Below are 7,732 nucleotides of genomic sequence, written 5' to 3'. Positions count from 1 at the left end.
GGCCACCCCTGCTTTCTCCTCCTCCCTTTCTTAGTGTCCCCAAAGCACTCACATTACCATTGCATCCAGGAGATAGTTCAGGTTCTGCCTTCTCTTTGGCCTTTTAGGTCTTCATTTTTTTTGTTTATTTGCTTGTTTGCTGCTGGCAAATAAAGAATGAGGAAGAAACCATCTCTTAAAGAAACCAAGTCACACTTTTTGTTTTCAGTCTGTTACTAAAGACGTAATTAAGAATCTTCAGTAGTTTTTTTTTTTTTTTAATGTTTACCCAACACACACAATGTAGAATTCTAGGGGGAGAAAAGATATGCAAAGGCACAAAGAAGGTCACATTATGATGTTGGGAAGCACAATCAAAAAGAACATCAATCTTCACTGTGGTTTCAGGTCCAAATAACATAGGTCAATGCATATAATAACTCCTACGGAATTATAAGGACAAAATAGAATAAACCAGTGTCCTAGGGAGGCTTTAACGTATCTATTTTAACACACATTTTTAACAGTTCAAGTACATAAAAATGAAACTATAAACTATCAGTCCTTGGTTCAGAAGCATACATATTATATTTTGCTGTTTATTTCAGAAAAGTGCCCTGGGGGACTTGTAACAATTAATCATGTTTTCAATTACAAAGAGAAAATGAAATGTTAATTCAGATCTTTACTATAAAACTCACTTCTCTGCTCAGACTGCCTGTGACATCTCCTGGAGAAAGACCAATAGCCCAGTCATGTCCTATAAAATCTACACAGAGAGGGGGGACACGGCGGCCGCCGCGGGGCTCGATCGGGCAACAGCGACGACGGCGGCGGCGGCGACGGGTCTTCCCCCTCCCTCACCCCCTTGCTCCTTTTTTTCTTCCTCCTCCTTTCCCTTCCGGCCGGGTCTCGTCCACTTCCCCTAACTGCGGCCCCGATCCTACGTAAAGGCATGACTTCCCGGCACCGCAGGGAAAATAGGGTGCAAGCCCAGAAACTATTTCCCTATCACCACTTGTTGAAAAACTGATTTGAAGGCATCTCCGGGTTTGAACAAACGAAAGTGCCAGGATTTCAAGCGTCTTTGGTTTTGCGCTGGAGACCCTTCACTACTAAGTATCAAGACGAAAAAAACTGGAAAGTGATCAGAACCTATTCAGAGTCAGAATGGAAAGATTTGTAGTGACAGCACCACCTGCCCGAAACCGTTCTAAGACTGCTTTGTATGTGACTCCCCTGGATCGAGTCACTGAGTTTGGAGGTGAGCTGCACCAAGATGGAGGAAAACTCTTCTGCGCTTCTTGCAATGTTGTTCTGAATCATGTTCGCAAGTCTGCCATTAGTGACCACCTTAAGTCAAAGACTCATACCAAAAGGAAGGCAGAATTTGAAGAGCAGAATGTGAGAAAGAAGCAGAGGCCCCTAACTGCATCCCTTAAGTGCAACAGTACTGCGCAGAGAAAGTCAGTGTTATCCAGGACTTTGTGAAAATATGCCTGGAAGCCAACATCCCACTTGAGAAGGCTAATCACCCAGCAGTCCGTGCTTTCCTGTCTCGCCATGTGAAGAATGGAGGCTCCATAACTAAGTCAGACCAGCTGAGGAGAAGATATCTTCCTGATGGATATGAGAATGAGAATCAACTCCTCAACTCACAAGATTGTTGACAAGGAGGTTACCACCATTGTGATCAAGATAAATGTGGAGTATTAAAGTTAAAAAAAAAAAATCTACACAGAGAGGCAGTGAAGTGCATAGTCCCTGGGATCAAACTGACTGTACCTGGGTCCAGCCCTGTCACTCACAGTGTGACCTTGGGCACCTCTCTATACCTTAATCTTCTTCTTTAAAATGGGGAAATGAGGGGCACCTGGGGGCTCAGTCGATCCAGCATCCAACTCTTGACTTCGGCTCAAGTCATGATCTCAGGGTTGTGAGACTGAGACCGGCGTTGGGCTCTGTGCTGGGTATGGAGCTTGCTTAAGATTTTCTCTCTCCTTCTCCCTCTGGCCTTTCCCTCCCCTTCTCCCTCTCTTAAAAATAATAATAATAATAATAATAATAATAAAATGGGAAATGACAATCTTGGCCTCAGAGTACTATGGAACCAACTGAATAGAAGGTTAGAGTAGGTGTTATTAAATACATATGTAGAATTTAAATCTACCCACACTAGGAATCATTGAAATATTTATTCCCTTCAGGAAAAATGTTATAGGTAAAAGATAAATGTATTCCTTCTAAATTCACACCAGCTTACAGTAGGAAATGCTGTACACATAAAATGCTTCTGAGAGTGCCCAACAAATAGGAAATGCACAGTAAGTATTAGCTATTATTATTTCTACTACATCATCCAGGACTTAAAAAAACACTATTAGAAAGAAGAAATGCAAAGGAAGAAATGGTTAGTTTGAGAGATTTATAACTTCAAGGCTGTAAGTGTGGGGGCATCCAGGAAAGGAAAAAGAAGTCTTACACTCAGAAAATTAGAGAATAATTCTTACTCCTTATTACTCAAGAGCTTTAAACGTGCATATAAGAGAAAATCCAATTCAGCCTGGCTTAAAAATAATTAAAAGATGCAACTTGAGATCCAGGCTAATACAGCTTTAGAACTGTTTGACCCAGGGACTCTCCAGTGTCACGAAGCTCTAAGCTTCTGTCTTTCTCCCACAGTGCTAGCTCCATCTTCTCGTGACTGCAATCTGGTTGCCTGTAAAAATCAGACGATATGCTTCTTCATTCTTGCCAAGAGGAGTCCCACTGTTTCAAAATAAGTTTCTGCACACCTGTCCCCAGGGATGTGCGGCCAGGGTAAGAGCTGGTGCACCTATCCACAGCAAGAACTGGGATAGTGCTCTGCTTCACCCCAAATGGCAGAAGGCAGAAAAGGGGAAAATTCAAGAGATAATGTGGGCAGTAATAAATGCTGAGTAGTGAACCACTGGGTCTGCTGTGTCCCTGAGTGAATTCTTCAGGTTGCAAACACTGGATAGTTAATTAACTGTGCCCACTGCACACATCCTTTGATCCTTTGAGACAAATTTGCCATGTGCGAGCAGGCCAGTTCTGCCTGAAGGGTAGTCAGTGAGCTATTCTGTCAGAAACCATTTGCTGATCTAATTAAATATCCAAGGCCTTCTCATGTGGTCCCTTTCAGCCAAGTGTTTCTGTGCCACTGGTAGCATGAAAATCCATGTTGATGGTTCCACTGGGCTCAAAATGGAGATGTGGCCCAGAAAGCCACAGCCTCACTGCGCCTGAGTCTGAGACCGGGTCAGGAGGACTGATGCTGACCCAGGCCCAGGCTGTGCTCCATCTATTGTACTTCCTCAAATTAGCAGTCTTGATTACACAGCTAAATTATACAGCTTTCAAAATTCATCCAAAATTCTGACAAAAGATTTTTTTTCCAAGTCTGGTTTATTTCCAAAGGTGAAAAAGTCTAAATTCTAAAATACTGCAATGTCTCAACAAAAGTAAACAAGGGAGAATTAGGTGAAAAATCATGGAAGTTTATAAAAACCCCTACACAGAATGAAGAATCCCCCAGGGCATTTGTCTGGTTTAAATTAATAACTTATGCTATGATTAAAACACCATTTGTATGAATCCTCCAGTTACCCCCACATAATGAGAAAGGTCAAAGTATGACCATGTGTGCTATACGGTTTGGGGCCCTGCTCACATTCTTCCATTCGGAATGAGAGCTCTCCTGACTTCACCTGGAGGCTCTATGCCATGAGCACAGAAGCATGTACCTCCTGGAATCTCCAAAACCTGTAGCTCTTTCTAGCTTGGAGTGATAATAACTGTGGGCCCTGTTCCTTTTTGTTTAAAATTCACTAAAACAATACAAATATCCTTAAGATATAAACAAAGAACTGAAGAAAGAAGGAGAAAATTCTTAATGGCCTTGGGCAGAGTCACTCAGAGAATCAGGACTTACAAACATTAATTTAACCCTATAAGCATGTTCTCTCTTGGGAACAATTAAGGTCCATTGTCACATCTGTGTAGTGGCATCTGTTTACCTTTTCAAGCACTTCACTCAGAAGTTTTACAGCTTCTCAAATGTGTTTTTGGGCATGCATTCAGGGGATCACAAAATTACTTTGTTTCCACCTTAGTAACATGGTGAATAATGTTAACACATTTCCTTTCTTTTTTTTTAAGTTTTTTTTTTTATTTGACAGAGAGAGAGAGAGAGAGAGAGAGTACAAGCAGGAGGGGCGGCAGGCAGAGGCAGAGGGAGAGGGAGAAGCAGGCTCCCCGCTCAGCAGGGAGCCTGATGTGGGGCTCGATCCCAGGACCCCGAGATCATGACCCGAGCCGAAGGCAGACGCTTGATCGTCTGAGTCACCCAGGCGCCCCAACACATTTCCCTTTGTTGAACTATCCTTGCCTGGCTTGGACAAACCATTCTTGGTCAGGATGCACTACTTTTTAAGAACATTGATTTGTTAACATTTTAACTGATATTTTGCATCTCTGTTTATGAGCCAGATTAACCTATACATTTTCCTTCTCAAGCTGCTCTTTTTTACAATGTGGGGTCATGGTCATGTCCACAGTTTAGAAAAAGATGAGGACTATTTCATCTTTTCCTGTGTTCTGGAACAGTATTTAAATAAAAGAAAGTATCAGTTCCTGGTAGGATAGTGACTATTTTCATAGTACTTTTTGGACTGCCTCTTCAATTTCTTCCATAGTTATTGGGATCTTTTGCGCCCTTCTTGAATCAAATGTAGAAATTTAATTTCCCATAATTTGTTCTTTCCATTTAGATAATTTAAATACATTTTAATAGGATTTCTTTTTAAAATGTCTTACTTTTCATGAACCACACTGAGCTTCTCACTCTTCAGTCCTAAGATTGTCCTTTATTTCTCTTGACTCAACCTTTCTCAAAAGGTTGATCTATTATGGGGGTTGATCTATTATGATACTTTCAATTTTTTCACTTATCAATCTTCATTAATTTGTGATTTTGGCTATTTAATGACTCCTTCCTAAAACACATTTTTTTAAAAGATTTTATTTATTTATTTGACAGAGACACAGCAAGAGAGGGAACACAAGCATGGGGGGTGGGACAGGGAGAAGCAGGCTTCCTGCTGAGGAGGGAGCCCAACACGGGGTTCGATCCCAGGATCCTGGAATCATGACTTGAGCCAAAGGCAGATGCTCAATGACTAAGCCACCCTGGTGCCCCCCTAAAACACATTTAAAAGCAGAAACACTCCTCTGAGTTGCATTTGTACACAATATGTCATGCTGTTGGTGGTATTCATAAATAGTCTGTATTTCTAATTGATATTCTCTACAGTCAAGAGTTGTTTAAAATACTGATTTAGTTTCTTTGATTTTGTTCTCATTTGCAGAGTGGATCAGTTTAGAGGGACTTTTTTTGTAGTTATTGCTTTCAGAAGGTACAGCACGTATGTTTTCTTATTTTTATAGTAATAGTCATAAAATTTCCAAGGGTGTTGGGAAAGAACATGTATCTTGCTTATTAAATATTATATAGTTGCTTATTAAATATTAAATATTATATATTATATAGTTGCTTATTAAATATTAACTATTATATAATCAATTATATTAATTATATTACTCAAATCATCTAAATTCCTACATATTTGTTGTCACTATTCTGGCAACTTTCTGAAAGATGTGCAAAAACATACATGATTAAAACATCTTAATGGGCTTTTTTTTTAAGATTTTATTTATTCAAGACAGAGAGAGAGCACAAGCGGGAGAGGGGGAGAGGGAGAGGGAGAAGCAGGCTACCCATTGAGCAGGGAGCCCGACACAGAGCTCGATCTCAGGACACTGAGATCATGACCTGAGCTGATGGCAGTCGCTTAACCGACTGAGCCACCCAGGCTCCCCTCAATGGGCTTTTTTAACTTTTGCAATATAAACATTGGCCCCAATAATTACCAAATTCAAAAAAATAAATAAGATGGATTTATGAATGGATAGGACAGAAAAATGGATACATATTTAATAAAGGAAATAGAGCAAAATATTCATTGTAGACTATAGATGGTGTGTATATAGATGTCCACTGCATAATTCTTTCCACTTTTCTGTTTGAATATTTTCATAATAAGATGTTCAAAAGAAACAAATTTTTAAAACCAACTTCATGGGTATATACTTTAAGAATGTCCACCAACAACCATGAGAGACGATGGACTCTGAAAAACAAACTGAGGGTTCTAGAGGGGAGGGGTGGGGGGGATGGGTTAGCCTGGTGATGGGTATTAGAGAGGGCACCTTCTGCGTAGAGCACTGGGTATTATGCAAAAACAATGAATCATGGAACACTACATCAAAAACTAATGATGTAATGTATGGTGATTAACATAACAATAAAAAATTTAGAGAAAAAAAAAGAATGTCCACCAACTACAGTCCTCAAAACAAGCTAACTTGTCTTCATCACCCACAGACATTCATGACTGAAGTTGATGCAAGAAAATATAGCATCACTGGTCTTGAGCATAAATGCTCAAATGTAAAATCTAGCTAGAATAATAACAGCAGTTAACACTCACTCGATGTTTGCTGTGTACCAGAACATGTATTATCTCATTTTATCTTCTCAACAGCTCTCTGAGGTTATAACGAAAATCACCATTTTGTAGGTGAGAAAACTGGGGCTCACATCAGAGGATTTTCCTAAATCTAGACAGCCTATCAGTGGCAAAGCCAGGATGCAAACTCAGCTTCATGCGACTCTAGAGCTCACATCCTTTAGCCTGCAGACTCTGCAGACCTGCTGTCTCGGTATGGTGACCACTAGCTACAAGTAGTTGCCAGGCACTTGAAATGGAATAAGTCTTCATTGAGATGTGTTCTGAGTGTAAAAGACATCCCAGATTTGGAACAGAGAAAAAAGAGAGTTCTGATCATTTTTTAATACCATGAGCTGAAATAATATTTTGGATATATTAGGTTAAATAAAATATTTTTAAATTAATTTTACCTGCCACTAGAAAATTTTTAATTATATATGTAGCTCACATTAAATTCCTGCTGGACAGTGCTGGTCTAGTCCTATTTGACTCTGAAATGAATTGTTTTGTGTTTCTTTCCTCTGATGTCAATCAACAGCCTCCTTGTGACAAAAATAAGAACACTAAGAAAGGTGGCAAAAAGAATCATACTAGAAGCACATTGTCCCAATCTGAACTTCAAGGAAGGGAGAAGGTATTGTCATATGAGGGACAGTGGAGGCAGGCAGGCTTAGACTGGCAGGCAGGTGACATGGTAGGACTTGTGAGCCATGTTTTAGCTACAAGAGGGGTTCTCAAGTGAAGATCAGATAGACCAGCCCACACAAGGTGCCTCCCACTTACAAAGGATGATCCAGTCATGGGACTTGCTGGTTACTGAATGCCTGCTACAGGAAAGCTTCTCTAATCTTGGCTGCATTCAGAGGCTCACGGTCATTTAGTAACACTGACTCTCCCTCCCTGTGGTCACAACCTTCCCTGTACTGAAGTGTGAAAGAGGTAAGAGTAGAACCCCAGAGCACCGGAGATAAGGTAGCGCCTCCACTGGTATATCTGGCCCCTGGGCTCTGGAGCCCCAGAATACTGTACCCCCCACCCCCCCGTCTCAGAAACCTGAGCTCACACTGAGGCAAGACTGGGATGGAGGACATATGAAGGGAAGTAACAGCCTTCAGTCTATTGGTGCCAGACTGTGAATTTCTTTGGAGTCTATCCTA

General features: G+C 40.7%; 1 pseudogene; it reads left to right on the top strand.

The window, feature by feature from the left end:
* Positions 1-855: 855 nt before the first annotated feature.
* LOC114205405 (CGG triplet repeat-binding protein 1-like) lies at positions 856-1,702 on the top strand (annotated as a pseudogene).
* The last annotated feature ends 6,030 nt before the right edge of the window (positions 1,703-7,732 follow it).

This window comes from Eumetopias jubatus, unplaced genomic scaffold (genome assembly GCF_037043125.1).
Source record: "Eumetopias jubatus isolate StellerSeaLion01/CBP00866 unplaced genomic scaffold, mEumJub1_p1.0 scaffold_17, whole genome shotgun sequence".
In the NCBI taxonomy this organism is placed as follows: Eukaryota; Metazoa; Chordata; class Mammalia; order Carnivora; family Otariidae; genus Eumetopias; species Eumetopias jubatus.
This window is presented reverse-complemented; position numbering and strand designations above follow the sequence as displayed.